The sequence below is a fragment of the Callospermophilus lateralis genome, chromosome 2, assembly GCF_048772815.1.
Source record: "Callospermophilus lateralis isolate mCalLat2 chromosome 2, mCalLat2.hap1, whole genome shotgun sequence".
Lineage (NCBI taxonomy): Eukaryota > Metazoa > Chordata > Mammalia > Rodentia > Sciuridae > Callospermophilus > Callospermophilus lateralis.
This window is the reverse complement of record NC_135306.1, coordinates 166,172,551-166,182,515: the sequence shown is the minus strand read 5'-3', so window position 1 is coordinate 166,182,515 and position 9,965 is coordinate 166,172,551. Positions and strand designations below refer to the sequence as shown.

At 39.2% G+C, this 9,965-nt stretch overlaps 2 non-coding genes across 2 annotated transcripts; both read left to right on the top strand.

Annotated features, from left to right (window-relative positions):
- The first annotated feature begins 1,874 nt into the window (after nt 1-1,874).
- On the top strand, nt 1,875-1,981 carry LOC143393154 (U6 spliceosomal RNA). The gene has a single exon (XR_013090475.1). It is a non-coding gene; the product is annotated as a U6 spliceosomal RNA (small nuclear RNA).
- A 5,948-nt stretch (nt 1,982-7,929) lies between these two features.
- On the top strand, nt 7,930-8,032 carry LOC143393184 (U6 spliceosomal RNA). The gene has a single exon (XR_013090500.1). It is a non-coding gene; the product is annotated as a U6 spliceosomal RNA (small nuclear RNA).
- The last annotated feature ends 1,933 nt before the right edge of the window (nt 8,033-9,965 follow it).

The window sequence follows — 9,965 nt, the reverse complement described above, 5'->3', positions numbered from 1 at the left end:
TTTACATACCTCCCCGCCCCCCAGCCTACAAACCTTAATTGTGTTATGTCAGTAGTTATTTCACCCCTGGAATGAGAAACTCAAAAGGACTTCAAAATATCTGTTATGGGGAGCCACTTCAGAAAGCACTCTAAGTCCAAATTCAAATCAAAAGAGAGCTTTATTTACCTGGCCAGGGACTGTCACCCACCCACCTGTAGAGACTCAAGCAGCTTCCTGGTCCATCCAAGGAAAATATGAGCATAAAAACCACAGTGACTTGTTTATCATCATGTAAGCTAGGCAATCATAGAAATTAAAACATTAATAAGTGGGGCCTGTGGGCTCCAGGCCGGACTGGAGTTTTCCAGTCAGCAAGCAATAAACAGAAGCTAAAAAAGCATTAGCTTTGCAGTTCAGTTGACCACAGTCCCAGGTTCAAGCAGATGCTAGACAGTGGCATCTGAATTTGGGGTTGGCGGGGCAAGAATCTACTTCAAAGTCATGTAGACCTACAAGGGCATTCAAATGCAGGATGTAGCTCACCACCACCACCACTGCATCCTGAGTACAAAGTATAGAAAAACAATTTTTTTAATAAGAAAACAGCTTTCATTTCAGTTTCTCAGAAACAGCTCTTGTAACAGTTTTTTATAGAAGGCAGCAAAATGGAGTCTTAGGCCCGTCTGTGACAGTTCTTGCTTTATAATCGTCTTATCTCACTTATCAAAATCTTATATCTATAATCTATAATATAATTTTTTACTAATCTATAACCTATAACTTACACTCTGATTTATTCATCAGTTCACACCACAACATATCTACATAGCAGAACAAACTCTTCAGAGAACCATGAAGACTTCCTAAAAGCTGCCACCTCCCTCCCCAGGTTCATTGTATTGTCCTAAGCAGTTCCTCTGCTATAAAATCTTTTTTTTTAAGAATTCAACCTTTATTTTTTATTTATTTTATTTTTTTATGTAGTGCTAAGTGCTTCACCTATGGGAGGCAAGCATTCTACCACTGAGCTACAACCCCAGCCCTGCAGTAAAATCTTGAATTTTAATATGTCAGGTTTGCTCAGTCTTCCTTCTTTTCCTCTAAACCTATCCTTTTTCCTAAGATTCTCTTTTTCCTTTTTCTTTTATCAATTATATTCTTTACATTTGTCAAGACTGAATTCCTTCCTTTGCAGAAAGTCTTTCTTGATTGGCTTATCACCAAGCCCTTCTTTGTGTTCCTCTTGGTAACTTCTCACTTTATCAAATCTGCCTTAGGAATTCTTTATCCTTCTTGGCCTCTTGGCAGAATATGATGCTGTTGGGCAGGCCCCTGTTGGCACTCTTTCCTCCCTTAGCTTCCTTATTAGAACATTCTCAACTTCTTCCTTCCTCCCTGACCTTTTCTCCTGTCTCCTCCTCAACCTCCTGTTACCTAAACATAGGAAGGGATCCTCCAGTGATCTCTTGGGTTGAGTAGACTTATTTATCTGCAATGTCTGATACCCTTCCTCATCTCCATTTCAGTGTTTTCTATTTGTAGTGCCATCATATTCATCTGGCAAGGAAAGAGGCAAACTAAGAGCAAACATAGACTTCTACATAGTCCCTGAGTCCCCCAGGCATGGAGTCCTTCCCTGATTATAGTCACAGCATTAGGTACATTGGCCAATGGTAAGAGTAAAACCTTCTAGGAATCACCTGGTAGCTGCTAAATTTTCTAGAAATCCCAAAACTCAAATCTCTGAAGACTCTGAGTAGTCACTCAGAGCATATGGTCTTATGCAACTCCTGGAACCCAAACTTGGAAGCCATCCCAGGAGTTAGGTAAGTTGGAGGACAGTATGATCTTGTCAGCCCAGAAAATGCACTTCCATAAAAGTATGGAAGTTTGTGCTCATTTCAGAAGCACATATACCAAAATTGGAACAATACAGAGAAGATTAGCATGGCCTTTGCACAAAAATGACATGCAAATTTGTGAAGGCTTGTATATATATTTTTTAAAGTATGGAAGTTCTATAGTATCTGATTGCCTTTTCCCTGTGTTAGTAAGTGAATACAAAGGCTTTTTATTTATTATTATTATTTTTTGGTTAATGTGAGATACTATGATCAAAAAAGATAGCAGGTGTCAGGCACTGTGGGGCAGGTCTGTAATCCCAGCAGGCAGGAGGCAGGAGGAAGATAGCGAGTTCAAAGCCAGTCTCAGCAAAAGCAATGCACTAAGCAACTTAGTGAGACCCTGTCTCTAAATAAAATACAAAATAGGGATGGGGATGTGGCTCAGTGGTCCAGTGTCCCAGTGACCTGGGAGGCTGAGGAAGGAGGATCTAGTTTAAGGCCAGCCTCAACAACATAGCAAGAACTTCAGCAACTTAGTGAGATATTGTCTCAAAGTAAAAAAGAAAAAAGACTGGGGATGTAACTTAGTGGTAAAGTGCCCCTGGGTTCAATCCCCAATACCATAAGAAAGAAAAAAAGGTAGCAGGCTGGGGATGTAGCTCAATGGTAGAGCTCTTGCCTAGCATGTGTGAGGCCTTGAATTCAATACCCAGCACTGAGAAGAAGTAGGAGGAGAAAAAGAAGAAGGAAGAGGAGGAGAAAGAAAAGGAGGAGAAAGTGAAGAAAAGGGAAGAGAAGGAGGAAGGGGAAAAGGTAGGGAAAGAGGAAGAGGAAGAAGAAAGACAGCAACAGTGTGTAGGCCTAGATCCCCCAAGAACATTTCTTTCTTTGTTTTTTTCCCCCCCAAGAACATTTCTTTAGAGAAAAAGGCAAAGTTCCATTTGTAGCCTGGGAAAGTTCCCTTTTACAAGGATGAGTGGCCCTTGGATTTCCTGATAAGAGTTGTGAAAAACCTTAATCTAAGGTCATCATGATAGCAGATTATTATCCCAATTATGTTAGCAGATTTTTAAAAAATATTGATTTTTTAGTTGTAGTCGGACACAATATATTTTATTTATTTATTTATTTATTTTTATGTGGTGCTGAGGATCGAATCCCGGGCCTCGCATGTGCTAGGCGAGTGCTCTACCACTGAGCCACAACCCCAGCCCCATATTAGCAGATTTATATGATAGCAGAGATTCTGTTTTAAACTTCAAAGGCATGATACTAAAAAAAAAAAGGATTAAGTATATATGTGTGTTAAGGATTTGAAAAGGATATGTGAATTTACTATGTGTCAGGCTATATCCTAGGTATTTTATGTTTTTTTAAAATCTTTTTTTATTGATTTTATTTTTTTAAATACACAACAACAGTGGAATGCATTACAATCCTTATTACACATTCAGAGCACAATTTTTTGTATCTCTGTATATAAAGTATGTTCACGCCAATTTATGCCATTATACATGTACTTTCTTTGCATTACAATTCTTAATACACATATATACCACAATTTTTCATATTTCTGTTTGTATATAAGGTATGTTGACACCCAATTCAAGTCTTCATACATGTACTTTGTATAATGATGACCATCACATTCCACCATCCTTGCTATCCCCTTCCCCCTCCTTTTCCCTCCCACCCCTCTTCCCTACCTACAATTAATCTAATCCTCCCATGTTCTCCCTCCCTGGCCCCCTATGAGATACCCCCTCCTTACTTTATGTTATGTGTGAGAGAAAAGTGAGTTATTACCAATAAATTCTGTTCACCAATGGGCCTCCATCTCCTCCCATGGATGAGCACACCCATATATACTCTTCCCCATTAACAATGGATATCATTCAAGATCTCATCTAAGGCCAACTCCTCCATTTGTGTGATGGTTCCCATCCCATCTTACCTAAATGGTTATATTTCAGAGCTATTAAATGGAATTTGAGATACCATAAACTAATAATTACAGGAAAGCACATCCTTCAAGTTAAGAAAATTATTAATTGACTCTCAAGTGTAAGGCAAGATTAGATGTCCCTAAGATTTTTCACAAGGAGATCAACTAGGCTAAGAATCAGGAGGTCTATTGGAAGGATATGAGAGGTATTAAGTAATGGGTATGTCATCAACTCTTTGAACTTGGGCAAATTACTTAGATTCATCTATTTGAGAGAGAGGCACCATCAACAAAGCCAGAAAAATTAACTTTTAACCCTTGGATCCTCTCTATAACATGTTCCCTGAATTAGTCATTGTTCTCACAAGCAACAGAAATCAACTGAGCTATGCAGAAAATAACTTGATTTAAAGATACTGGTGGTCCACAGAATCTCCAGGCAGGCTGGGAAACCAGGATTGGAGGTTCTGCAGCCAGAAATGAAGCCCAAAATTATATCCTAGAGCTAATCTGATGAAGATAGCATAGCTGCCACTAGGCCCAGACATTGTGCCTTCATCATGGGTCCCTCAGCACTGGACACTGGATACCTGCTTCTGAATCCACTGCCACTGTTAATGGTGATAACTGGATAGAGCCACTTTACTAGAAGAGACTCCACATAGCATGCTTTTTTGCATTCCCAGTTTCACACCCACTTCCTTTTATCTGAGGAAGCTAACTCATCCTCAGTCCTCTACTAAGGGAAGTTGTGGTAGCTATGGCAATTCCATAAACAGAGCTGGCTGCAGTTGGACAAGCCATAGGACTTGACTCGAGAACCACAAAGTGCTGGTCATGGTGGCACATACTTGTTATACCAGTGACTCTAGAGGCCGGAGCAGAAAGATCACACATTCGAGGCCAGCCTTAGCAACTGAGTGAGACTGTAAACAACTTAATGAGACCCTGACTCAAAAAATAAAAAGTGCTGGGGATGTGGCTCAGTGGTAAGCAACTCTGTGTTCAATTCCTCAATACCAAAAAAAAAAAAGACTGAAATTTTCTGCTGAAGACACTGAAGAATGGCTAGAGGCAGAGGAATCTTTAGCTATACAAACTAGGTTAGGGCTGTTTGTGTTCATAATTAGGCTCAGGGAGAAGGCAGAAAGCAGAGATCATGAGGGTGAAAAGGACTGAGTGTCCTAGAAATAAGGAAAGAAAAATCTAAAGTTTTGGGGTTTGAACCCAGTTCCTCATGTATCCTAGGCAAGTGCTCTAGCCCCAGTCCCTTCCTTCAATTTTTTTTAATATATATTTTTTAGTTATAGTTGGACACAATACCTTTATTTCACTTATTTATTTTTATGTGGTGCTGAGGATCGAACCCAGGGCCTCGTGCGTGCAAGGTGAGTGCTATACCGCTAAGCCACAACCCCAGCCTCCTTCCTTCCATTTTTAATTTCATTTTGATTGATAGATTTGTTTCTTAAAATGTGACACATTGAGACCAGGCTAACTTGATCAACAGACCTGAAAGCCTTCATTAACTGGCTTGCCAAAGTCAAGACACTTTAAATACATGATATAGTGAACATTCTTTAAATAGTCGTTATAATTAATTGTTATAATTACTCACTTTTAACAGCGTGTTCTGGTTCAGGTTATCTTCTTGGCTTCAGTTTTCTCCTCTGTAAAATAAGAATGATAAATGTATCATTTCTTGGATTATTGTGAGTATTATCCAGAATGACAGAGGTAAAGCATAGCACCTAGAACTGAACAGTTTCTCAATATGAGTCTACAATTATCATCTCTTTAAGCACCCTTATTTCTCACATGGGAAATCTGAAACACAGAGAAGATAGGCATTCTGCTCAAGGGTTAGAACCAGTATTAAATGCCAGGCAGTCTCCAAAGCCCACCCTTTTTAACCACTGCATTCTCCTCTCTCTGCAGTATCTAAACCAGTTCAACACCATGGTCACTATAGCCACCACTGCCACTGGACTCTCCTTTTATCATTAGCTCTGGATTTGAATTATTTAGTGCATCTAAGTGACTCTGGACATGTGCTAGGAAAATGATGAGTATTTAAGATATGGTCTCCCTAAATTGCTGAGGCTGGCTTCAAACTTTCAATTCTCCTGCCTTGGCCTCCCAAGTTGCTAGAATTACAAGTATGTGCAATGATGATGCCCTATCTACCATTTTCAGTTTTTAGAGTCTTACCAGGAGTCTCTGAATATAAGAAGTGAGTTTAAGCTGAGCATATTGGCACACACCTGTAGACTCAGCAACTCTGGAGTCTAAGGTAGGAGGGTCACAAGTTCAAGGCCAGCCTCAGCGATTTAGAGAGGCCCTAAGCAATCTAGCAAGACTCTGTCTCAAAATAAAAATAAATAAAAACAAAAAGGGCTGGGGATGTGGCTCAGTGGTTACACTTCTGGGTTCAATCCCTGGTACCAAAAAAAAAAAAAAAAAAGAAAGGAAAAAGAGAGAAAAATCAAACAGAAAGCAAAACTTGGTAGTTAAGAGCATGAACTCAGGAGCAGACTGCCTTGGATCTACCATTCTGTGACCTTGGACAACTACTTATCCTCTTCATATCTCAGTTTTCTGATTTGTAAAGTGGGGATAATAATTTTACCTACCTCATAGGATTAAATGATATAAAATTTATTTAGAAGTATTTATAACAGTGCCTGGCACATATTGTTATTAAATACTACATATATTATATATTTATTTATACACATATATGGAATCTTTAAAATGAATATTTGGACATGTAATTTATTTTCCAATAGTATGTTCAGATACACTAATGCTAAATATATAAGAACTTTAGAACTTTTTCAAAAGAAAGAGTGGAGAGGGACAAGATATACATACAAAACACAGATGGGATTTTTTTAAAACACATACACCTGCACCCACCAGCTATGTGTTTTGTTTTGTGTTTTTTTTTTTTTTTTTTTTTTTGAGAGGTGTGCCTTTGAAGAGAAATGATTTATGTTTTGATTATCCTTCTGAGCTTCCCTTCCTATAAGTTCTCCTCCCTAATACTGTGTCTGCTCCTTTGTGTCAGCCCTCACCCAGGCATTGCACCAGCAGGCGGGTCTCCTAGGGGCAGAACACATTCCTTGCTAACCACTCTGGTGGGCCAGGCATGGCATCTGCCTGAAGTTCACTAACCCACTGAGATTGGTCCTACGTAACCTTGAAACTAGACATTTTTGTAGTATGTGAGAACTTGATTTGTTTTTATGTGGTTTTCTAGCATAATCATACCCATACCTCTGACCACATAAGTTAATTTTGACTTATCTCAGCTACTCAGAAAAATAACTATTTCCTTCAAAGAAGTTAATGTTATCCCATTAGTCTTAGGTGGTTTCTCTTGGTTAATTTTAAAATTTGTAGTAGGTAAGTTATCTCTCGGAAGAATTTTAATCTTTATGACATTGTGGAAAGTTTCTCTAGCTAGAACCCAGACACCTTAGAGTTTAATCCTAGTTTTGCTCCTGTGACACCAGAAGTAAGTTGCTTCACCCCTCTGGGTCCCCGCTCATCACTTTCTTTTTCTTTTTCTTTTTTTTCTTTAAAAAACAAAACAAAACTTTTTTTTTAGACAGGATTTTTGCTATGCTGCCCAGGATGCCTTGAACTTGAACTCACAGACCTCCTGCCTCCACCTCTCTTAGGTAGCTGGGATTATAAGCACGACCACTGCACCTGGCTTTTCAAATTTCTTTTTAATGGCAAATACTTTTTTATGCTCTTGCAATCAAAATCGGCTTTCTACTGAATCAATGAAAGGTTGAGACTGGTAGTCTAATCCCTCATTTTACAGAAGAGAAAACTGAGCTAAATAGTAATGAAGTGTTTTGCCAAAGTGAGGCATCTAGTTGAGATCAAAGTCAAGACTGTGGTAGGGAATTATGCTGTGTTGTTTACTAGAGCCCCAGCTATTATGTGCCTGATGGATGTTATGTAGCAGCAAACAATATTGTGCTTAGCTGAATACAGAATTTCTTCCTTTATTTAGACAGTTCCCTTTGAAGAAAATAAAGTCCTTGAATTTGTCGTGATTTGCTTTGAGAGATTACAAGCTTTGATCTTAAGTTGTTGGTTGTCATAATTAAAACTTTGAACAGCATTAAATATCACTGTAGGGTACTCATTTCAGCAGCACATATACTAAAATTGAACGATAAAGAGATTATCATGGCCCTTGAGCGAGGATGACACACAAATTTGTGAAGTGTTCCATATTTTTCAAAAAATAAATGTATAAATAAATAAATATTATGTATAGGATAAAAATGAGTAAGACTTTCTGAAAAATGAAAATTTTCTATTTTTATAATTCAATAGGAATCCTAGCATGAAGAAAAATGGAATATTAAAATACCATTATTATTTGGACCTGAGAGATAATAGGATTTCCCTTATGAAAGAAAAACAACTGGGGCAGTTCTCAGGATTTAAAGGTGGTTGTTTTGCGGTTTTTTGTTGTTATTGTTTTTAGTTTTTAATTTCACAGTACTGGGGATGGAACTTAGGGCCTTGTGCATGCTAAGCAAGCACTCTACCACCAAACTACATCCCAAGCCCTGAAGGTTTCTAATAATTAAGTGATAATTTATTAATACATTAGTAATTAGTGTTCCTGTGATACATTGTACTTTATTCTTGTATAACACGGTTTATCTAAAGATTATCTTGCCTATAATTAAGTTTCATACAATTCATTCATTTTAATTTAATTCTCTCATTTTTCAGTTAAACAAATCAAATTTTTACAAATATGATACTCTCAAAAGTTCCTGGGCTGAGGATGTAACTAGTGATAAAGTGTATGCTTTCAGTGTGTAAGAAGGCTCTAGGTTTAATCCCCAGCACCAAAAAAAAGTCTCTCATATAACAAGAGTGATAATACCATCATGCTAGGTGGCCAGTTTAGAGTGTACCAGACTCTGTCTTTCTAAACCAAATAAGCTAAGATCTCCTAGTTCCAAAGCAATCTCCCATTTCAGGCTCTCTTCCCACTCCCCCAGCTCCTGGTCAATGAGTTCAGTAGCCAGTTTCCACTTACATGCTTTTACTTTGCCTTTGAACCTTTCCTAGGACCTGTGCTCAACTACTACCATCTTAGCTTCAGTCTTCTCAGGAAGAATACCTGGATTAAGCAGCAGCAATTTAGCCAGTGTCTCTGCTGCACCTATCCTGGACAAGAGAAAGGGAGATTGGGGCACCCATTATTGCCCTATCCTGGCCCTAGTCTGAGTATAAAAGAAAGCAAGTTGGGGTGGGAATGTAGTTTAATGGTAAAGAGTTTAATGGAATGTAGTTTAATGGTAAAGAGTTTGCCCAGCATGCACCAAGCCCTGGGTTCAATCCCCAGTAGAGCGTGCACGAGCGCCACACACACACACACACACACCACTAAAAGGAAGCAAGTCAAAGGCTGGTTCCTTGGACAGTAAACATTAAATTCTAAACTGGAAACTTATGACTCCTGAAAAAGAGAGGATGATAAATATTGACAAATCCTTACTGAAAGCAGGTGTAACTGGCAGAGGTAGCAGTTGTATACAGCTTTGCTGCTCCAAGTGTGATCTGGTGAAGAGTGGCATCAGTATCACCTGGGAAAAGTCAGAAATTCAGAACCTCAGACCCCATCCCAGACCTAATGAATCAAAATATACCTTTTAATAAGGATCCCCCATGCTGCAGTCTGGCTGGGCACAAAATAACTGAGCCACCACAAAGCCTTGTAGATTCAAACAGCAACTCTTTATTCCCGAACTCTCACCGGCACTCTACACGCACGTTCTGGGAAAATACACTCCCTCCACCGGGCTCTGCGTACCAATTCTCTCAGAACGCCGTGAGAACTCAATGGGAACTCAAGGACCGGGCGCCTGAGGCAGCAGGATACGCCCTATTCCCAGCAGGATCCACCCTAAACCCGGAACCACCCTAATCCAGCAGGATCCACCCTAAACCTGGAGCCACCCTAATCCCTAAGCAGGGTCACCTTTCAACCAAAAATGCCATGCGTCATTCCTACTTGGCTATGGCTCTCAGCATCTCCCCCCTTCTGATTAATTAAACAACAAGCAATGTGGCTTAGGGACCCTGCCTGTTAGATTGTCCAATTCAACATATGGTTCTTACCCGTCATCGGATGAGCTGACCTCTAGGTG